The sequence below is a fragment of the Hyaena hyaena genome, unplaced genomic scaffold, assembly GCF_003009895.1.
Source record: "Hyaena hyaena isolate Hyena2069 unplaced genomic scaffold, ASM300989v1 scaffold_382, whole genome shotgun sequence".
NCBI lineage: Eukaryota > Metazoa > Chordata > Mammalia > Carnivora > Hyaenidae > Hyaena > Hyaena hyaena.
In genome coordinates this window covers 719,320-743,382 of record NW_024081015.1, presented here as the reverse complement: position 1 = coordinate 743,382, position 24,063 = coordinate 719,320, and the positions used below count along the sequence as shown (strand labels likewise).

The 24,063-nt window shown below is 38.5% G+C and overlaps 1 protein-coding gene across 2 annotated transcripts in view; it reads left to right on the top strand.

Moving 5' to 3' along the window:
* The window catches only part of PAK2 (p21 (RAC1) activated kinase 2), a 131,285-nt gene that overhangs the window by 36,297 nt on the left and 70,925 nt on the right, over nt 1-24,063 (top strand). Inside the window, exon 1 of one of the 2 annotated variants that reach the window (XM_039250885.1) lies at nt 2,885-3,166. The exons of the other annotated variant lie outside the window; for it this stretch is intronic. The gene's annotated coding sequence lies outside the window, so the exon portion shown is untranslated. Of the gene's footprint in view, nt 1-2,884; nt 3,167-24,063 lie in introns of those variants that run through there. 2 annotated transcript variants of the gene reach the window in all.

Sequence of the window (24,063 nt, the reverse complement as noted above, 5' to 3'; positions counted from 1 at the left end):
GAGCAGGGGAGGGTCAGAGAGAGAGGGAGTCACAGACTGAAACAGGCTCCAGGCTCTGAGCTGGCAGTCAGCACAGAGCCCGACGCGGGGCTCGAACCCACGAACCGCGAGATCATGACCTAAGCGAAAGTCGAACGCTTAACCGACTAAGCCACCCAGGCGCCCCTCGCTCTCTTTTTTTTTAATTGAAGTATAGTTGACACACAATGTTACAATAAGTTTCAGGGGTACAACATAGTGATTCCACAAGTCTATATTTTATACTATGCTCACAAGTATAGCTATCATTGTCGCTATACAATGCTATTACAACTGGTACCCATTGTTGCAGTTGAGAAATCTTTAGAAATTTAATAGTTATTTCTTTGTAGGGTAGGTCTTTTCTTTCTGGTTGCTTTTATTTGGGGGGAGGGAATTCTTCATTTTCATATTGATGTGTTTGAAAAGGTTTCTTTTCTTTATCCTGGTTGGGCTTCACTTTGCTTCCTGAATCTGAAGGATCTATCTGCATTCAGTTCTGGAAAATTCCTAGCTATTATCTCATTATATACTGCTTTTATTTTCTCTCTTCTCTCAGAGTTCTTGCTAAGCATATGATAGACCTTCATAATCTATCCCCATGTCTCTCAATCTTTCATATTCCTTTGCCTCTGGGCTATTCTCGGTAATTTCTTTAGATCTATGATCCAGTTTAAAGATAGTATCTTGTTTTAGGGCACCTGAGTAGCTCAGTCAGTTGAGTGTCAGACTTCAGGTCTTAATCTCATGGTTCATGTGTTCAAGCTCAGCATCGGGCTTGCTGCTGTGAGCGTAGAGCCCACTTTGAATCCTTTATCCCCTTCTCTCTCTGTCCCTCTCCCTCTTTCACGCTCTCTCTCAAAAATAAACATTAAAAAAATAGTATCTTGTTTCTTGCTCCTGTATTATTTTGCTTAATCATTTTAATAAACTCTTTTTCTATTCTGTAACCAGTAATCCCCTCTCTCTAAAGTTCAGACTTCATTATTTTGTTCATAGTTTCCGCTGATTCATTCATGGTGCCCTATTTTCTCAGGTATATTGCAATTATATTTTGGGTGCTCATATTTAACTTTTGAAATACTGTTTATCTTTGGAAATTCTTTCAGTCCTGGATTGAGAGTGAACCTGTGTGGTGAGGATTTGTAATTGTTTCTTCCAGGCCTTTGAGGACTACTAGCGGGACCACTTGTCCTGAAAGTTTCCTGGACTGTATAGGTAATATCAGTTTGAACTTTCAAACCCATGTGAGGGAAAGTTTGTGGTTATGAATTCTAAAGGGAAATTGTTTCCCCTTCCATTCCAAGTCCAGACAAACATACTGCTGTCTGCTTGTCTCCCTGGCTGGTACAGGGGATATTTTGTTTTTATCCCCAGTCTGTTCTTGGAGGGCATAGCCTTTTGAGTTTCCCAGCCTTATGCAGGATCACTGTCCCAACTCCTTGTACAGCCCAAGGCCTTGTCTTTGCTCTTCTGTTCAGCCATTGGAAAAAAAAAAAAGAAAAGAAAAAGTTTTCTGAGATCAGTATATACCTTCAACACAACTATAGCTTTACTGTCCTGCTTACTACTTAGATTTCTTGCTCTCTTTTTGGGTTTAGTGTGGAGTTTGGAAGACTATTAGAGGTATTCCTCTCTCTTTCTTGAAAGCTTAGTTATGACTTCAAAAGGATGTCCTATTTTATCCAGCATTTCAGTGTGTTTAATAATGGGACTGTTTTTCAGGTTATCTGATAATAGTGTGCCATATTGGTCTTTGATTACTTTCTCTGTCAGTTTGTATTCTACACGTATAGATAAGCCGAGTCTAGCTACCTTTTTTCCATTTCTGATTTCTCCTTATTATCAGTCATGATTGCAGCCTTTCTAGTTTATTTCCCTTCTATTCTTGCATCTGTATACTCCATTCTCCGCATAGAAATCTAGTGATCTGAAAGTATAAGCCAGATAAAATCACTTCCCTGCTCTTTAGTAGCTTCTTGGAATAAATCCAGATTCCTTAGTATGGTATTCAAGATTCTTTTTGACCTGACTCTTGTCCACTCTACTGTTTTTTTCCCAGTACATTATTCTTCTTGCTCTAAGCAAAAGCTACACAGGTCTAAATGACTGACCATAGCAAGTCCTTTTCTTCCTCCTGCCTGTGATGCTTTCTTCTAGGAGCTTCTCATGGCTCTCCTGTTCTCAGTTTAAATGCCCCCTCCTTAAAGATGCTTTCTCTGGCCACCCGATCCAAAGTAATCTCCCCAGTTGTCTCATACCAGATATCACTAGTTTAATATCTTGTTTGCATATTTGTAAGCTCCTCAAAGGCAAAATGATTCATGTTCACCCTTGTGTTCCTGATAACCAAATGTCTGATAACATTTTAGATGCTCAAATGTTTGGAGAGTTAGTAAATACATTGATGAACTCCAGTGTGTATAAAACATGAAGGCCTTGATTTCAAGGAGGTGGGACTCAATTTAGCAGCAAAACATAGTAAGAGTTTGTAAGTAAAATGCAAATGGGTAATGGATGAGTTCCCAGAAACAAATGTTCTGGAGCAGGTTTATGTAATAGCAGTGTCAGTGTCTTTGGTTGGCAAAGACCTGGCTGGAGACCATGCTAAATTAAGCGAGGGGCTGGCTCTACTTCTCAGTTTAAAGAATACTCCCTCCCCAAGCCCCGTCCCAATAAAAGAAAGAGAGGCAAGAAAAGCCGATTGCACGTCTCCAAACTACGACTCCCAGCAGCCCCCGCGCGAGCGAGCTCGGCGGGAGGTGGTGCCGGTATCCGCCCTGTAGAGCTCGGTGCTTGGGCCGGCGAGGGGCGGTGTTCTGGCCCCGCCCCTGCCCGCTCCCCGCCGTCGCCCTCCCCCCGGGTTGTGGCCACGCGCAGCGGCGGCGGTTGTTCCGCTTCCCCTCTGGCCCGGGCCGTCGCCATTGCCGAAGGCTCCCTGCCCTCCCCTCGCGGCGCCCGCGGGGCTCGGCTGCCGCTCGGCCTAGCGGTAGCAGCGGCTGCGTTTCAGCGCGGCTCGTCCTTCCGCCCCGCTTCCCCCTCCTTCTCCGCCTGCCCCGCGCCGCGCGCTGGTCCGCGGCGGCTCCAGAGCCCGCCGGGAGCTCGGACCGAGGCGCCTCGCTGGGGCGGGGACCATTCCTCGCCTGGGGTAAGTGTGCAGGCGGGCCGGGACGCGGGCCGTCGCTCTCTTCCTCCTTCCTTCTCGCGGCCTGGCCGGCGCCAGCGGCCCGCGGCAGCCTACCTGCCCGGAGCAGCGCCGGGGCAGCCGCCACCTGCGTGCCTGGAACCGCGGCTCCCGGGGCGGTGGCTCATTGTCTGCTCCGTAGAGCTGTTTTCTTCGGCTTCAGCCCGAAATGGGAAGCTTGATGGGCTGGCGAAGTCTAACTCTTCCTGGACCCAGCCCTGCCCAGGGCCGTGTCGCGCCACAGACTCTGCCCACTCTCGGTCTCCCTTCCCTAGCCTTTCAGCTTCCTCCGGTTCTCAGCTTACTTTAGTGCTCGACCTAACGTCTCGGGTTTTAGTCCTCGATTTTTCCTTGCTGAGCCCCAGCCCCTCCTTGCTACCTCTCTGGTCATCATAGTTTCATTGCTTAGGCATGTGGTCTTTAGCCCCTTTACTCTTTTCTAAACTACAATGTGTAATCTCTTCCATATTCCGTATTAGTAGAAACGTATAGTTTACCGAGAGTTTGAGGGCCTCACCTAACAACCGAACTTTTGGATCTTCTTCTGATTCTTGTTTGATCTTCAGCCAGGAGGTGAATATTTGTTTCTTAGGTAATTTAGGTGAAGGTTGGCTTTTCACCATGTTTGGCTTTCTTTAAAACAAGACACTTACGACATTGCTGCAGAGTCTTCGTGGACTCAGCCTTTTGAGTAATTCTTTAAAGTCATCCTCGAATTAAAAGTATGAAAAGTAATTTCTGTTGTCGGTTGGTGTGGGGCTGTAGCCTCCTTGTATCTTCATTTTAATTGGAATAGTCTAGGCAGTTGTGAGCTCACTGATTTGTTTCCTCCTTGATAAATCATGCCAACTTCCATTGATACGGTTGTTTCACTTCTCCTTTAAAATTAATCTGTAGTTGTTTGTTTTCTTTTTAACCTCTGTAAAAGACAATCAAAATGGTTAGGCCTAAAATTAGACTACAAGAGCTGTGTTTTGGATCAAGGTTGTGCACGTCACGTTTTTTCCCCTGCTCTGTTTGACTCTTCCGCTCTTATAAGTAGGCAGGATATTGAAATGTACAAGAATTTGCTTGGGGGGTTTTAGTTTTGTAGGGTTATCCCAAAAGTAACAAAATTAGATTGGGATGAAGGCAGTGAATAGTAATTTTTAAAGCAGGTTACAACTTGTCACCTCTGCCAGAAGCTCTGTGACATTTGTAAAACACACTCATACTAACTTCTAAATGTTTTTTATGTGTGTATACACACACACATATATTGTATACACACATATAAATGTAAAGTTTTGTTCATGTTCTCCTATTAAGGGTGTTGATTTAAGGCAATTCTTTCATCCTTGGCTTTTAAATCTTTCTAGCTATTAATTATACAAGGATGCTGATTTACATTAAGAAAAATGAACCTTAAAATGTTTTTTGACATGTAATATATGTAGGTCTTAAGCCTACTTCCAGGTTTTGGTGAGAGTGGTTGATCTAAATTCAGTGAATTTTGTTTTCATTAAATACTCCATTTTCACTTAAGTATCAGTACTGAGTCTTAATACTGTTATCATTTGATGTCAGTTGTCCCTAAGTTAATTGAGAGGTCTTGTTGCAGGTATAAAAATGATTGAGTGTGTAATTTGTTCTGTTAATGTCAGCTTCTCTGCCAGTTTCTATAAGCAGATACTTTTTTCATGTTTATTTAAGGAGAGAGAGAGAGAAAGGCACAGAGTGTGAGCTGGAGTGGGGCAGAGAGAGAGGAAGACACAGAATCTGAAGCGGGCTCCAGGCTCTAAGCTGTCAGCACAGAGCCTGCTGCCGGGCACGAACTCAGAAACTGTGAGATTGTGACCTGGGCCGAAGTCCAACGCTCAACTGACTAAGCCACCCAGGCACCCCTATAAGCAGATAACTTTTACCAAGGAAGAATTCCTGGATATTCCTCTAACCTTAGGGTCTTGATTCCTGGTTTACATTATTCAAAAAGAGAGTACTTTGTGACATTTAATACTAACCTTGCAAACCCCCAATTGTAAAGTAATGGTAAGTTTGTATTTGAGGTGTATCTACTAAACAAATGAATCGGGGTTCTTATGGTTTTCTAATCTTTATGATAGGCAGGTTTCCAAGTAGACATGATTAATAGTTGTGTATATTTCTTTTTAATTATACATTTTTTAAAGCAAAAACTTAGAATTGTTCAGGTAGCTCAGGATAAAAAAAGAGAACTTGTTCAAATAGATAAAAGTAAAATAAGTAGGTACTTTTAAATCCTTATGTTTCTCCTGTCAATATTGATAATTCTAATATTCAAGTATAATGTTTCTTTTGGCTTTTTGTAATTTCTCCTTTTGATTAAAACTTGAAACTGGGCTTTGTTGAATGCTTTAAGCCATTGGGATTCTGATCAGTTTGTTTCAAAAGCCCTTCCAGTTAGTTAGAGGGCTAATTCAAGGCTAGTCAGAGGCCTGGTAAGTTGCTTACAAATCTGAGTTGTCCCATGTATCCTTCTGGTACCTTGGTAGAAGCAGAAGGAGAAGGAAAAATCGCCTGCTTGGCTTTGAAGAAGTACTGATTGTTTTCTTCTGTGATCAGAAGTTTCACTGCTTCTTCATTTTAGGATCACTAACCTGTTTAAGAATAGTCATTCCGAACATTCCTGAAGGATTTCAGAGTACTAGTCTATTATTATCTCTGAGGTACGTTAGCACTTATCATTTCATTTGTCTCAGACGGTTGGGTGCTGGAGACCTGGTTTTGAATCCTGGCTGCTTGACCCTGGGTACTCTTTTCAAGATTTGGTTTTCTTCATCTGTAAAATGGGGATTGATAGTAATAACAATATAATACAAATTTCATGGGGCTATTTAAAGTAAATGAGATAATTCAGGTTAAGTACTTTGTGAATGTAGTACTTAAGTTCTTTATAGAAGTTAGTTAATATTCCATTCTAAAATAGGTTTTACATTTAATTGCTTCTGTAGCAAATATTATGCTCCCAAACTTGGGTTTAAGAATGCTTTCTGGAAGAGGTTGGAATCTCAGAACCAAGTTTCTGAGATCGTAACTGTTAAATTAAAAATTATTTTTTGGGAAAAAGTTTTGCCTGTAAAATATGGGTTTTTTTAAGTACATGTTTTCCAGATTTTAAAAAGTATGCATATTTCTCATAGAAAATTTGGAGAGTAATGAAGATTATTAAGAAACAGGACAGAAATCACGTTAGCCTCAGAGATAACCATCCTAACAGACTAGTGTTTTTTCCCTTATTTTTAAATTCCAAAAGTGGTATATGCTTTTTATAAAAGGTTCAAGCAACTCAATTATTTAGAGGTAGAAAAATGAAAATTACTCTTTCCTCACTTTCTAGTCCCATTCCCTACAGGTACCCCTGTTAAGTTTTCTTTATGCAGTTAGTAATAAGCATTATGTGTGTGGGTTTAACCAATTTTCAAAATAAAAGATCTGGTCATTATATAGTCTTTTCCATCTCAATGCATATGGTTGTACTTCATCTTTTTAACAGTCATGGTGTAGTCTCTTGTATGGTTGTACTTTGTTTAATGATTAATGGTTATTTATGTTACAGTGGTCCCCCCTTATCCATGGAGGATATGTTCCAAGACCTCCAGTGGATTCCTGAAACCAGGGATAGACTGAATCTTATATATACTATGTTTTTTTCCTGTGTATACATATCTGTGATAAAGCTTAGTTTATAAGTTAGGCACAGTAAGATTAGCAACAATAACTGATAATACAATAGAACAGTTACTACAATATGCTATAATAAAAGTTACGTGAATGTGTTCTGTCTCAAAGTATCTCCTTGAACTCTACTAACATTTCTTGTGATGATGCAATGATAAAATGCCTACGTGATAAGATGAAGTGAGGTGAATGGCTTAGGTAGACCCTTGGCAGCTGAAACTGTGGAAGGAGAAACCATGGGTAAGAGATACTGTGCAGATCTTCATCAATTACAATGGGGTTTTGTCTCAACAAACCCCCTGTAAGTTGAAAACAGTGTAAACCAAAACATTATAGCTCAGTCTAGCTTACCTTAAATGAGCTGAGAACATTTAGGTTAGCCTACATTTGGGCAGAACCCTCTAACACAATGCCAGTTTTATACTAAGGTGTTGAATATCTAATGTACTTTATTGAATAGTGTCCTGAAAGTGAAAAATAGAATGGTTGTAAGTGTTTCAGTTGCTTACCCTCTTGATCACGTGGCTGACTGGGAGCTGCAGCTCCCTGCCCCTGCCTCATGTCATAAGACAGTGTGGTACTGCATATTGCTAGCCCAGGAAAAGAGCAAAATTCAAAATATGGTTCCTACTGAATGTGGAAACTTCACTTTCACACCATCATAAAGTCAAAAAACTGTAAGGTGAACCATGAGAAGACAGGGACAGTCTGTATTCTCAATTTTGAGCAAGTGAAACGGGAGCCTTAGTGAACTTGTATCTTTGTACATATGCAGGTGTATACAAGTATTTCCATAAAAAGGATTCTTAAGTGTGCCTTTTAAGTTTTGATTGATGCCAAATTGCTGTCCTAAAAGGTTATATCAATCTATACTTCCTTATTGAATTGTCAAAGCTTTTCATACATAATAGGTAATAATATTTTACCTTCTGTTTAAGCTCTTTCCCATTGCATATTTATCAAAAAACATTCTCTTAATAATTGTTGTATTGGGTTGCCTGGCTGCCTAAGTTGGGGGAGCATGCAACTCTTGTTCTTGGGGTCATGAGTTTGAGTCCCATGTTGTATGTAGAGTTGACTTAAATATCTAAAACTTTTAGAAAATAATAATCATCATCATACTGTCCTTCTGGAATTAGTATATGTGCATGATGGGTGTAAGGAAGAGCTTTAACAGTGTATAATAGCTTGGCTATTGAAGTGAAGTATGGACATAGAAAAAATTTTAGGAGTTTGAGGTTGCTATAAAAATGGATTATAGAGATTCAGGCAGCAGTATTGTTATGGTTTTATTGCAAGCATCACATCTGAAAGCAAAAACAAAAACAAAAAAAGAACAAACAAAAAGCCCTTTTATCCCCATCTTTTGTCCTCTACCGAGTTCATCCTCATCCTTCAAATTTCCATCTGTGCGTGTAGCATGAGTTACTTATCTGGAAATGAGAGTTATTTCTCAATGTTTGCCAGTTGAAACTAATCAAAGAGGGAGGTGCAAGGAAGAACTCACTAGTTTTGGTTAAAAGTGATGTATGTACAGGAGCCCCTGGGTGGCACAGTCATTTAAGCATCTGACTTGATCTTGGCTCAGGTAATGATTTCACAGTTCATGAATTCAAGCCCCCCATCAGGTTCTGCATTGATGGTGCAGAGCCTGCTTGGGATTCTGTCTCTTCTTCTCTCTGCCCCTCCCCTGCTTGTGCGCACACTCTCTTTCAAAAATAAATAAATAAACTTAAAAATTCTTTTTAAGCAATGCATGTACATATATGCATGCAGAGCACTTTTAGCTTGCTGTACTGAGTTCTTCCTCACATCTTTCTGATTAAGCTATTGGTAATTTAAAAAAAATTTTTTTTAATGTTTTTCATTTATTTCTGAGAGAGATTGACAGCATGAGCAGGGGAGGCGCAGTGAGAGAGGGAGACAAAGAATCTGAAACAGGCTCCAGGCTCTAAGCTAGCTGTCAGCACAGAGCCCGATGCGGGGCTCGAACCCACGAACTGTGAGATCATGACCTGAGCCAAAGTCGGATGCTTAACTGACTGAGCCACCCAGGCACCCCGGTAATGTTTTTTCATGTAAGTGTTTAATAGGTTCTAGAAAGCTGGAAGGTTTCATATTGTCCTTGTTTTTATTTCCTAAGAACAAGGTGTATTTTAAGGTATATTCACCTTAAAAATTTATAATTCCTATCCTTAATTTTGAGAATATTTAGTAATTTATAGGCTTATGAACAAAACAAAATTACTGTATAATAAAAACATGAGCAGCAAGAGGTGGAGAAAGCATTTAAACAATTTCAGGTACTCTAAAGATTAAATTATTAAAGAAGGAGAAGTTACACTGACACACGTAATAGTGGAAATAGAAGTAGATATTTGATAAACTATCGTAATTTTTACTCAACTTTTTTCACCTTCCTGATTAAATACTTGAAAAGAATAAAGTTTTTTTTTAAAATCCCTTATTCCATTATACATGGGTATCAAAAAACTGTTGCTATTTTGGTATGCTTCCTGCCACTGTATAATATATGTATACACACATGTATACATACACATACATATACACACATGTATACATATATATGTATGTGTGAGAACAGTTACTTTTATAAAACTGGAATCCTGTTTTTTATAATTTGTTATCTTCCTAAATCTTGAACATCTCCCTTTGTTCTTAAAATCATTTTTTAATGTTTGCCTAACATTTCATTGCATAGCTGTGCCATATTCTTTTTCTGTTGCTGAATGTGTAACTTATTTCCTCTCTCTCTCTCTCTCTCTTTCTCTTTGCCCCTCTACTGCTGGTGTTCTCTCCCTCTCTCCCTCAAAATAAATAAACTGTGAAAAATGTTTAAAAAAATTTTCTAAAAGAGAGGTCATAATTGTTATTCTTAGAATGTCTCTGATATTTTTACAATTAAGGATGATGGCAACTATTGGGTTTAGAGAGATAGTATTATTTTATTCCATTCCTACTTAACAAAAATAGGGATGGCTTTTGAATTTTAGCAAATGCTTTTATGACACTTTTATGACACTTTTTAGGTTTTTCTTCTTTTAACTACAAATAATTGCATATATCATAAATTTGCCAATAGCCAAAGTTATCTAAAGGCACATAAGATAAGGAACCAAAACCCCACTCATATTAGTCAAATGTATAGAATTTTTTGAAAGAGTAGAAAAGAATCTCAGAAATTTGATAGTATACAGGCCATATGGTAACTTATGTGGTTACTTCTGTAGAATCTGGATGAATTCTTTTTCATAACTCAGTTTTGATAATGTATATTTTTCCATTTTATATGTTTTTAAGACTTTCCAATTTGTTATATGGATGTATGTAATATAATTAAAATCTGTGATATTTATTTCCACCTTTTAGTGATTGTGTTATTTTTCTTGATTTGATTTGCCAAATGTTTGTCTACTTAGTTGTTTTTAATAACCAACTTTGAGATGAATTCTCTTGGTTTTCTGATTTCCTGATTTCTACTTTTCTCCTTATTTTGCTTTTCTTGTTTTACTTCTTATTTTTGAGCTTTTTCTAACTCAAGTTGTTAGTTCTTCTTCTTTTTTTTTAATGAAAACATTAATGCTCTTAATTTGCCTTTGAGTAAGCTTTGGCTGCACTCTAAAATTTACGTGAATCATTTTCTTATATTCATAACTTTCCAAATAGTAGCTCCAGTTTGATTTTCTCTTTGATTCAAGTGGTGTTTAGGACAGTTCTGTTTACTCTGTTTTCTTTCATTGTCATCAATAACTATAGTCTTTTAAATTATTTTTTTAAATTTACTGGGGCACCTGAGTGGCTCAGTTGATTAGGCATCTAACTCTGATCTTAGCTCAGGTTTTGATCTCAGGGTCATGAATTGGACTCTGTGCTGGATGTGAGGCCTCCTTTAAAATAAAATTTAAAAAAAATTTTTTTTTAATTAGAGTTTTGTGTGTGTGTGTGATTTAAAGTATAATCCAATTTGGTAAATGTTCTGTGAAAACTTAAAAACATTTTCTTTCTTTATTTATTTATTTATTTATTTATTTATTTATTTATTTTTACAAATAGTTTATTGTCAAATTAGTTTCTACATAACACTCAGTGCTCATCCCCAAAGTGCCCTCCTTCATGCCCATCCCCCCCTCCCCCCCACATCCATCAGTCCTCAGTTTTTGTCAGCATTCAAGAGTCTCTCATGGTTTGCCTCTCTCCCTTTCCTCCACCATTTCCGCCCTTCTTCTCCCCCTTGTTCCTCCGTCAAGTTCCTCCTAATCCTCCTATACGTGCAAACATATGGTATTTGTCCTTCTCTGCCTGACTTATTTCGCTCAGCATAACACCCTCAAGGTCCATCCATGTTGCTACACATGGCCAGATTTCATTGTTTCTCATTGCCATGTAGTATTCCATGGTATAGATAAACCACATCTTCTTGATCCATTCATCTGTTGATGGACACTTAGGCTCTTTCCATGTTTTAGCTATTGTGGAGAGTGCTGCTATGAACATTGGGGTACATGTGCTCCTATGCCTCAGCATTTCTGTATCCCTTGGGTAAATTCCTAGCAGTGCTATTGCTGGGTCATAAGGGAGTTCTATTGTTAGTTTCCTGAGGAACCTCCACACTGTTTTCCAGAGGGGCTGTACCAGTTTACATTCCCACCAACAGTGCAGGAGGGTGCCCGTTTCTCCACATCCTCGCCAGCATCTAGAGTTCTCTGATTTGCTCATTTTAGCCACTCTGACTGGCGTGAGGTGGTATCTCAGTGTGGTTTTGATTTGTATTTCCCTGATGAGGAGGGATGCTGAGCATCGTTTCATGTGTCTGTTGGCCATCTGGATGTCCTCTTTGGAGAAGTGTCTGTTCATGTCTTCTGCCCATTTCTTCACTGGGTTGTTTGTTAAAAACATTTTCTGTTTAGTGTACCTAGGTGGCTCAGTTGGTCTCATAGTTTGTGAGTTTGAGCCCGAATCAAGCTCTGTGCTGACAGTGTGGAGCCTGCTTGGGAATCTCTCTCCCTCCCTCCCTCTGCCCCTCCCCCCTCCCTTGCTTGCTTGCACTCTCTCTCTCTCAAAGTAAATAAGCTTTAACAAAAAAGAAAAACATTTTCTCTTTGCAGAATATATATGTAAAACTTTAATTATTCAAATTCTTTTATTTGGTTTATTATTTCTTTTTAATAGCTCTTATTAATTATCAGACTTAGTCTTCATTAATTTTTAAATACTAATTTGTCAAAGACTGACAGAGTAGCATTGTTTTTAAGAGCATTATTCTCACATTGGGACTTTCACATTTTTGTTTCTTCTGCCTGAATACTGTCTTCCCTTCATACATTACTGTTTTGAAGGGCCTTACCTAACCAGTTTACTAAAATAGTCTCTACCTACCCCACTTGGTATCTAACTTCTTGCCCTTCTGTGTCTTTTTTTTTTTTCTTTTTTCTTTTTTAAACAGTAGGCTCCATGCCCAATGTGGGTCTTGAGCTCAGGACCCCGAGATTAAGATTTACATACTCTACCAACTGAGCCAGCCAGACATCCCTTTGGGTCTCTTTATAACACTTTCATCTGAAGTTATTTAGTTTCTTTTTGCTTGTTTCTCTATTTCTTTGCTGTTAATTCTACTTAGAACACATGGGCTTGCAGTAAGTACATTGGTTGAGTGTCAGTTTCTTTTATTTCTAATGATTTTTAATGTTTAACTTAATAGACTTTATTTTATATAGCAATTTTAGGTTCATGGCAAAATTGAGTAAAGAGTAGAGTTCTCATAAACCACAGGCTCCCATAAACTGCCAGCACTCCTTCCCCCATAATCAACATCTTGCCATGTGTGGAACATTTGTTACAGTTGATGAACCAACAGGGACACATTATCAACCAAAGTCCATAGTTTATATCAGAGTTCACTCTTGATATTGTACGTTCAATGGATGTGGACAAATGGTGCATAATGACATATCCATTAGAAAAACAGAACAGTTTTTCAACCCTAAAAACCCCTCTGTTCCACCTATTTATCCCTCCCTTCTCCCTATTTCCTGGCAACCACTGATGCTTCCGTTGTCTCTGTAGTGTTGCCTTTTCCAGAATATCCTATAATTGGAATCATACAGTATGTAATCTTTTTAACTTGGAATATGCATTTAAGTTTCCTTCATATTTTTTCATGGCTTAATAGCTCATTCATTTTTAGCACTGAATATTATTCTATTCACTGGATGTACTACAGTTTGCTTATTCATTTACCTGCTGAAGGACAGCAGGTAGCTTTCACATTTGTCACTTATGAATAGAGTTGCTATAAATATCTGTATTTGGGGTGTGTGGGTGTTTTAATTTACTTACTTTGAGAGAGACAGAGCATGAACAAGGGAGGAGCAGAGAGACGAAGAATCCCAAGCAGGCTCTGTGCTGTCAATGCAGCGCTTGATGTGGAGCTCGAACCCAAACTATATGAGTTGAAACCAAGAGTTGGACACTTAGCTGACTGAGCAATCCAGGTGCCCCTGCGTTTGGTGTTTGTATGGATAGAAGTTTTCAGCTGATATGAGGAGATACCAGGGAGCACGGTTGCTGGATTGTATGCGAAGAGTGTTTTTATTTTTGTAAGAAGCTTCTAAATTGTCTTTCAAAATGCCTATACCATATTGCTTTTCAACCAACAGTAGGTGAGAGTTCCTGTTGCTCAACATCTTCAGGAGCATTTGATGTTAGTGTTTTGCACTTTACCTGTTTTAATAGGTGTATGTAGTGGTATCTCATTGTTTTGATTTGCAGTACTCTAATGATTGATGTTGAGCATCTTTTTTTTTTTTTAAGTTTATTTATTTTGAGAGACAGAGAGCTGGGGAAGGGGGAGGGAGAGAGGGAGAATTCCAAGCAGGCTTCAAGCTGTCAGAGCAGAGCCTTACCTGGGGCTCAAAGTCACGAAACTGTGAGGTCATGACCTGAGCCAAAATCAAGAGTTGGATGCTTTGGGGCACCTGGATGGTTCAGTCAGTTACTTTGGCTCAGGTCATGATCTCACGGTTTGTGAGTTCAAGCCCTATATTGGGCTCTCTGTTGTCGGCATGAGTACACTTCAGACCCTCTTTCCCCCTCTTTTGTGCCTCCTCTACTTGCATTTTCTCCCACCCCCCCCACCCCACCCCCCACCCCCCGGCAGGAAAGAGAGGGAGAAAGTCAGATGCTTAACCTACTGAGCCACCCAGGCACCCTGAGCATCTTTTTACATGCTTCTTTTCCATCTCTGTATCATTTTTTGGTAAAATATCTCTTCAGACCTTACACCATTTTTAAATTGGATTGTTAATTTTTATATTGTTGAGTTATAAGAGTTCTTTGTATATTTTCATTAGCTATCCTTTATATCAGATGTTTCTTTTGCAGGTATTTTTCCCCCGGTCTGTGCCTTGGCTTCTCATCCTCTCAATTCTGATGATTTTTATCATGTATTTTGATGTAGTATTATTTGATGCTTGTGTAAGTTCTCTACTGCTAAAGAATTTCATTATAGTTGACACTTAATAAAATAATCACGCTGCTTTCTGAGTCTTGTATTTTACTTAAATTCCTGTCTGTACTAAATTTCTTTGTTTAATAAATTATCCAACTTTCTCATTCCATGCCATTTTGTTTTAGTTGTGTCTCCTTTTTTTCTTTTTTCTTTTTTTCCCTCTTTTTCTTTAAAGTAGGCTCGAACTCATGACCCTGAGATCAAAAGTCGCATGCTCCACCAACTGAGCCAGCCAGGTGCCCCTAGCCCTGTCTCTTTTAAGTTAAATGTAGTTTGGTTTGTTTTAATTCAAGGTGAATGCTTAAAGTTTGTTTATTATCATATTGAATTCTTTTGGGTGTGTTTCTATCATTTTGCTTTTAATGCTTTTGTTTTTAATGATTAATTGCTGCTTCTTTAATTGTTATAAAATAGACATAAGATGAAATTACCATCTTAACCACTTTAAAGTATACAAATCTTTGGCATTAAGTCCACATACAATGTTGTACACCCATCATCACCATTCATCTCATCTTCCCCAACTGAACCTCTGTACTCATTAAACACTCCCCATTCCTCCCAGCCCCAATCCTTAGTAACCTATCTCTGATCTACTTTATTTCTCTTACGATTTTGCCTATTCTAGATGATTCATATAAGTGGAATCACAATATTTGTCCTTTGTGTCTGGCTTATTTCACATAGCATATAATGTTTTTATCCATGTATAGCATGTATTAGTACTTCATTCTTTTTAATGCTAAATAATACTCCATTGTGTAAAGATACTTGACCCTTGAACAATATGGAGATTAGAGATGTCAGCCCCACACACAGTTTGCATATAACTTTAGACTCTCCCAGAACTTAACCACTAGTACCCTACTGTTGACCAGAAGCCTTACCAATAATATAAACAATGGCTAACACATAATACATTATATGTATTATAGATTTTATTTTTATGATAAAGGAAGATAAAAGAAATGTGTTTATTCATTTATCTGCTGAAGGACAGCAGGTAGCTTTCACATTTGTCATTTATGAATAGAGTTGCTATAAACATCTGTGTTGTTCAAGGGCCAACTGTATACCACATTTTGTTTATCCAGTTTTCTGTTGATTTTTCTATTTTTTGCATTGTAAATTGGGTTGCTTTTATCTCAGATGTTTGGAATTTATACATCCTGTTTTTAAGTCCACTAATTTGTAGTTTCTATGAATTCAGGTGTAAATGTAGGTTAAAAAAATCTGGTTTTTCAGTCTGAAAAAGAAATTATACTTTGACTCCCCCTATATTAGAAGACTAACTTCTCCTCTTAATCCACTCTCAGTTTATCTGCTTTCCTCTATGCTGAGCTTGGAACTTCATGTCATTAGTATATTTTTTACCGATTTCATGTTTTTTACTTATCTTTCAAGACTTTTATCTTGGTAATTACACTAAATGTTAACACAAATTCTTTAAGTTTTATTTAAATGGAGTTGGTGCTCATTACCATTCTCAGTCTTTTTTTTTTTTTTAATGTTTATTTTTGAGAGAGAAAGAGAAGGGAGAGAGAGAATGCTCTCTGACAGCAGAGTCCCATGTAGGGCTCAAACTCACAAACTGTGAGATCATGAACTGAGTCAAAATCAAGAATTGGGCACTTAACCAACTGAGCCACCCAGGTGCCCCAACCAATTTTCTCAGTCTTAACATGTGAGTTGATTGATTATATGTCAACCAGCATTTTCAGCTCATATTTTTAGTAAGAGTAACTAGAAGACATATTTAATAACTACTAGATCACTAACATCCTCAGAAATTCTGTAGATATAATTCCATATTGTCTCGCGTTAGTCATCTTGTTTTCGAGCATCTGTGCCCAGTGGTGATAAAGATTTTTCTTTTTATTGAAATATTTTGACAGATTATGTCTTTTATATATGTTCATTAATGTTGCCTGATACATTTGCTCCTTACAATCTGTACTTGGTTCTTTTTTCATTTCCAGAAATATTTTTGGTTATTTTCATTTAGTTCTGTTTTCTTTCTTGAAAATAATTGTAATAATTAGGCTGGCTTATTGTTTCTTTTGTGTGAGTTTCTCAAATGTCTGTCCTTATCACTCATTTGATTTTCCTTTATCTCTTCCAATGTAGGCTTTATTTCTGCTATTGAAATTTTAGTTTCTTTACATCCTTTGAAAATTTACCCTACTTCCTTTTCTTCTTACTCTGGTTTTATCATGGTCTTTTCTCTCCATATATGCCTGTTTCACAGAGTTTGCCAAACTGTTTGGAAGTTAGTTGTGTCTTGAAGTTATTCACCTTCTGTGTGATGGGTAATTATTTCTTGTGCTACATTAGTTTTTGTTGGAATCAACAAAAATTGTTGAAAGTTTTTTCTGCTTCTTCATCATTGAATTGTAACTATTATATGTTAGCTGATATGCATTTGTTGGAAATGTTCGTGGATTATCCTTGCTATAGTTGACTGAGATTCTGGTTGAAACCTCTTCTTAGGTGTATTGCTGAAAGATACACAGCTCCTAGTATGAGTTCCAGTGATTAGTAGATATTCATCTAATATGGTAGTTCTGGTGGGATTTTATCCTACCCTGGTTTCTAATATGCGCTGTTAGGGCTCTTCATGATTCTAGCATTATACCCACAACACAGCACTTTGCCTATATATGACCGTACCTCCCAGGAAGCCCAGTTTCAATCTATGTTTCTCTGCACTTACACAGCTCCACCTGAACCTTACACACAGGCACATAGATACTTCTTGCTTGTTTTTGGAACTTGCATGGTAGTCTCCTAAATGTGTGTAGAAAGATCAGAGGGGGAAAATAAGGAACTCTGGCTGCCGCAAAACCCACCTCTGCATAGCAAGAAACAACTTAACTAGGCTGGCTAGTTAGTTTGTTTCTTTGAGGCTGACTTTAGATCTCTAAATAAAAGGTGTCTTGCAGAGAGGACAAGATATCTTCACATCTTCCCTTAGGCAGATGGTTGAACTTTCTTTTGTGAAGCAGAGCATGGCTGAGTCATGAATCTTTTCTCAGTTAAGACTGACTTTACAGCTAGTGGAAATCCTTCAGAGATTTGACACATTTTCTTCATGGAAATATGGGATAGACTACATGGGTGGCTTCTGATTTGATACCTTTTTTTTATGAGAATAAGCTGGCTCCAATTTTTGTTTAACTTAGATGACCACCCAAGGAATTGAGTAAAACTGGTCTGCTATTGACCATTTTTCAGTAAAAGGTCTTATTTTAGATTGACAGGTTATCACTTTGATAGTAGGAAATGGTATCTTGTTCCAGTTTGCATCTCTTTTTTCATATATTTATTGCCCCTCTCCTTTTTGCTATTTGGGGTTTGTGACCAAAGCTTTTTTTTTTTTTTAAGTAATCTTTGTTGTTCCTTACTTCCCTACCTTGCAGGCAGTTTGAAGCATTTTCTGAGTCTTGCCCCTTCTTTCATGGTTGGTCATTGTTTCATTTTTTTTTAGTGTGGAGATTGGGTGAAGGCCTAGGGGAAGAAAAAAGCAGGAGGATCACATTTAGATTGCAACATTTCTTAACATACTGCTTTCTTTGTATATAGAGACCTTCCTCTCTTTACTTGCACGGCAAATTCCTTCTCATCCTTCAAAAGCCAAGTCTGATTTCTTGGCCTAATTATGCATATAAATGGGAGCTATGGGTCCTCTTTTCCATTGCATTCCACTCATCCCTATCGCTCTTAACCTTATTTCACAGTAGTCATCTTGTTATTATTTTCCCACTGATAGTGAGCTCAGAGGGGACACTGAATCATAGTTATCTTTGATCGCTAGCATCTGACACAATGTAGACACAAAATAAATATTTGAATGTTAGGAGAGCCTGAGGGTTTTTTTCTTCAACTATGTCATTTCCCTGCTTCTAGTGTGAAAATATAAGAAACAGGTCCTTCTGGGAAGTAGAATTATGAATATATATATATATATGTATATGCATTTACAAATATATATGTTTAGATTTTATTCTAATCTGGGCTTTTTTTGTAATGATCATGTACTACTTTTGAGAAAAAATGAAAATTAAAATGCTTATTTTTTAAACTCCTTTTTTAATTAAAAATTTTTTCTTTTAGTTTTTTTAATGTTTATTTTTTTGAGAGACAGAGAGACAGAATGTGAGCAGGCGGTGGGGGGGTGGGGGGGAGCAGAGAGAGGGAGACACAGAATCCAAAACAGGCTCCAGGCTCTGAGCTGTCAGCACAGAGCCCTACATGGGGCTCGAACTCACAGACTTTGAGATCATGACCTGAGCTGAAATCAAGAGTTATATGCTTAATCGACTGAGCCACCCAGGCACCCCCAGAATAAAAAATAATTAAAACCAAACCTCTCAAACTTTCAGGTGCTCCCTGTTGTGCAGCACCTGTGACTTTTTGGCCCCGCTCAACAGTCTGACCTTTCACTACCTGCTACCATATGTCCCCTTGTCTCCTTGCTGTCCCGTGAACTAGATCATACATGTTCATATTTATTCCTTCTGCCTGGAATCCCACCTTCTGGGCAGGATTATGATCTGTTGTAAATTGAGGGATTGACTAGTGAAAATTGAGACTGTTTAACATCCTGCTGGTCTTATCCTGAGTATATGGTGGTTAAGGTGAGATTTCTGGATCAGTTTTATCAGTTGTGAGGCTCAGAATAAATAGAGCATTCAATTAATCGTCTTAGTTTTCAAGAATAGTGACCTGAAAGAAAACAGAATAGTGACTGTGTCTTCAAATTTTGCTGGGTCCCTTCTAGCCTAAAAAAGGAAAAAACCCTTTACTTGCCTCTGATGCCATCATAGATAAACCTTTCCTTGGTTTAGTCATTCAACAATTACTCATGTAGACAGATGAACTGGACACAATTCTAGGTGATGTGGTGGTCAACAAAATACTGGATCCACGCTTGTGGAATTTATAACATAGTAAAGGAAGACAGACATTAAAAAGGCAAATTCAGTGTGATGAATATTAACATAGAAAATAAAATAATATACATAGGATGGGAGTGAAGAGGTGTCAGAGAAGGTTTTCTGAGAAAGTGGCCTGTACACCAATCGTTGACAGGTGGAGATTGTGGAGAGAAAGTAAAGTAGGTGACCAGCTCAGTTGCAGTTTGCTTGAGGGCTTTCCTGGGTTTAGTACTGAAAATCCTGTGTCTCCCTGGAAAACTCTAGGATAACTGGTCAGTGAACAGAAAACCATCCTAGAAGGTCATGTGTGAAGACCTGAGATGACCATTTGAAAAACTGAAAGAATGGATAAAACTTAAAGCCTGTATGAAAGACTAGGAGAAATGAGTCTGGAAAGTTAGGAGCCTGATCATGCATGCATTGTTTGGCTTTATCTTCAGTATCCCACTTGAAGGCTTTAAGTAGGACACTGAAGTGACAAGTTTAATGTACTTCAGGGTTACTCCCTGCAGTGTGGAGATTAGACTGGGAGGGGCTGAAAGTACATTTAGAGATAATAACTGATTAAATCATGGGCTTCAGTGACTTAGAAGTTTTGAGAGGCATGGATGATTTTTGAGAATTAGGGTATTATAATAGAGAGTGAAAGCCTGAAACAAATGATTTTGAAAATTGTTTTCCTCCAAGAACATTCAATTCGTTAAAAAGGAAAAACTGAACATTTTTACTTACATATTTTCATGTTACCTGATAGTAATTTTACTAGCAGAACATGTAATCCAGACAGCCATTGTTTGTTTGTTTGTTTGTTTGTTTGTTAAATGATGACTGTCTTTTTCTCTCATATGAAGAACAGCATAATAGAATGTAGGAGGCATGGCTTTGAAGTTATGAAAATGACTCATTTTCTGAACACAGCAAGAAGTGTGACTTTAAATAGTTTTGTCACCTTGAAACTTGAAAGTTGTCACATGGAAAGCCTATATGATCATTCCAGTGATGTTTCTATTCTTCAAATCATTTGTTTAGAAGTCTTCTTTTTGAATTACTCTGGGAGACTGCAGCAATTTCTTAGAGTAGCTTCTTTACCAGAAATAAAGCCTCCATCTCTGCCTCTGTTTTCCATCATTCCCTTTCTGCAACTACATGGCTTCTTTTCAATTAAATTAAAAAAAGAGAGAGAGAGATAGAATTTGTCTATGATAAAGTCCACCCCTTCTAAAGGGTATATGTTTAAGTGGGGTTTTCTGGTGTGTTTTTTTTTTTTTGTTTCATTTTTTTAACTGTATTCATAAGGTTAGCTAACCATCACTACTTTTTAATGTTTGCATTACCACAAATAGAAATCTTGCACCCAATAGTAGTCGCTCATTGTACCCCAATTGCTCCTGTCCCAGGCAACCACTTGAAATATATTTTCTGTTTCTATAAATTTATTGTGGATATTTAAGCAGATTCATGGAAAATGTCTTCTGTGACTGGTTTATTTCATTTTCTTTTTTATCTTGGCAATAAATAAATTTAGTATGTTCCATGTAATGAATAAAAGAGTTACAGTGATAAAATCCCACTTTCAAGCCTACTTAAAACCACTTCAAAAAACATTCCCCAATCCTTGTTTAATTAGCCCCAGAGAATCTCTCTCATTGCTACTTTCCATTCATTTTCTGACTCTTTCAAGGGCTGCCAGAGACCACCTTGTATTAGAATTACATTCTCAGATATCTTTTTACCCTATTAAATTGACAAGAGCTCAAAGAGGAAGAACTCAGTATTGTTCATCTTTGTGCTGCCTGTAAGTTGTGGCCCAGAGATTGGTACATAGGTACAAAACAATCTATTTTGTGTTTTTTTAGAAGCACCAGTAGAGTTTGGCAGGCCCTTCCCTGGAGTTCCCCCCCCCTTTATTTATTTGCTTGTTTGTTTGTTTATTAGTTTATTTTTATTTTATTTATTTTTATTTTTTTCTTTCATAGTTTATTGTCAAGTTGGTTTCCATATAAAACCCAGTGCTCATCCCAACAAGTGCCCTCCTCCATGCCCATCACCCCCCTTCCCTCTCCCCCACCCCCATCAGCCCTCAGTTTGTTTTTAGTATTCAAGAGTCTCTTTTGGTTTGTCTCCCTCCCTCTCCCTTACTATTTTTCCCTTTCTTCTCCCCTATGGTCCTCTTTTAAGTTTCTCTTATTCCACCTATATGTGCAAACATATGGTATCTGTCCTTCTCTGCCTGACTTATTTCGCTCAGCATAACACCCTCAAGTTCCGTCCATGTTGCTACACATGGCCAGGTTTCATTCTTTCTCATTGCCATGTAGTATTCCACTGTATAGGTAAACCACATCTGGATCCGCTCATCAGTTGATGGACACTTAGGCTCTTTCCATGTTTTGGCTATTGTTGAGAGTGCTGCTATGAACATTGGGATACATGTGCCCCTACACATCAGCATTCCTGTATCCCTTGGGTAAATTCCTAGCAGTGCTATTGCTGGGTCATAGGGGAGTTCTATTGTTAATTTTTTGAGGAAGCACCACACTGTTTTCCAGAGGGGCTTCACCAGTTTACATTCCCACCAACAGTGTAGGAGGGTGCCCGTTTCTCCACATCCTCATCAGCATCTAGAGTCCTCTGATTTGCTCATTTTAGCCACTCTGACCAGCATGAGGTGGTATCTCAGTTTGGTTTTGATTTGTATTTCCCTGATGAGGAGGGACGCTGAACATCCTTTCATGTGTCTTTTTACCATCTGGATGTCCTGTTTGGAGAAGTAGCACAGTGTTTTCAAGGTTGATCTGTATTCTAGCATGTGTGAATATTTCTTTTTATGGCTAAATAGTATTCCGTTGTACGAGTATACCACATTTTATTTATCTAGTCATCAGTTAATGGAAATAGGGTTGCTTTCACTTTTTGACTATTAGGTGAACAGTGCCCCTGTGAACATTTGTATGTAGGTTTTTGTGTGGACATACTTTCAGTTTTTTTTAATGTATTATTTATTTCTGAGAGAGGGAGAGACAGCATGAGCAGGGGAGGTTCAGAGAGAGAGGGAGATACAGAATCTGAAACAGGCTCCAGGCTCTGAGCCTGCTGTCAACACAGAACCCGACGCAGGGCTCAAACCCATGAACCGTGAGATCATAACCTGAGCTGAAGTCAGATGCTTAACCGACTGAGCCACCCAGGCGCCCCTGTGTGGACGCACTTTCATTTCTTTTGAGTATATACATAGGAATGGTATTGCTGAGTCATAGGGTAACTCCATGTTTAACCTTTTGAGGAGCTACCAGGCTGTTTTCCAAAGCGACTGTACCATTTTGCAATTCTGCCAGTGATGTGTGAGGGTTCCAATTTCTGCACATCCTCACCAACACCTATTATTTTCTTTCTGATTGTAGCCGTCCTAATGGGTGTGAAATGGTATCTCCTTCTGGTTTTAATTGCATTTCTCTGATGGCTAATGACATTGAGTATCTTCTAATGTGCTTATTGGCCATTTTAATATCTTTTGAGAAATATGTATTCAGATCTTTTGGGAAAGTATCTTTTTTTTTAATGTTTTATTTATTTCTGAGAGAGACAGAGACAGAGACAGTGTGAGCAGGGGAAGGTCAGAGAGGGAGGGAGATACAGAATCTGAAACAGGCTCCAGGCTCTGAGCTAGCTGTCAGCACAGAGCCCAACGCGGGGCTCAAACCCACGAACCGTGAGATCATGACCTGAGCTGAAGTCGGATGCTTAACCAACTGAGCCACCAGGCGCCCTGGGAAAATATCTTGTATGCAGAGTTGAGTGATTTAAAACAGTGCCTCTCAGAAGCTTTGACTACTGGACTAACAGCTTGTGTAAAATACTATAAAATGGAAATGAAAGAAAAATTAGACATAGGAAATACAAGCCCCTTTTGTTGGTGGTGCTATCAACAGCAAATAACTGTGAGAGTTTCTAAACACTTTCTCTCAATTTTTGTATTTCATTGAGTACTGGTAAAAAACAGTCCTTGTAATTCTCTCTGAGCGGTACTGTTTTAAATTACTACAAGGCATTTGAAAAGTCGTGCAACTTTTTCTATGTCTGTACTTCCAACTGTGACTCCCAATTCTAACTTGCTACTGAGGTAATCCCACAGAGGGCTGGTTTTGAGAGTGAGGAAAACACGCGTTCATACAGATTTTACACAAGCTAGTTAATTTTAGTGGGATAAGCTAGAAGATACAGTTTCAGCATAGATCAGGCAAGTTAAGTTTGGGGCCAGTTAGGGTAGCCTTCAGACCCTTTCTCACTTTCCCTTACAGGACATACCTTCAGTGTTGAGGAGACTGTGCTTGTTGGAGGGGAGTGCATAGAAGGCAGGTTTACCATAAAACCTCGTCCTTTATTTTACATCCATCCTTCTCACCCTGAAATTCCAACGGAGTTATCTTACTTGTTTGTAAATAACTTGTCACTTGGCTGTAACATCCTCGTTCTGAGCATAATTTCTTACCTTATTGTTCACATTTACACAAAAATAAGCAGTATTCATCCTCAGCCTCTTTCTGACCCTGTAGCCATGAACAGTCTGAGCATGAGCAGTTTATATCTCCTATCTTACAGAGCCACCCAGGCGCCCCATTAAGCATCCAACTGTTGATCTTGGTTCAGGTTATGATCTCACAGTTCATGAGTTCGAGTCCCACATTGGGCTCTGTGCTGAT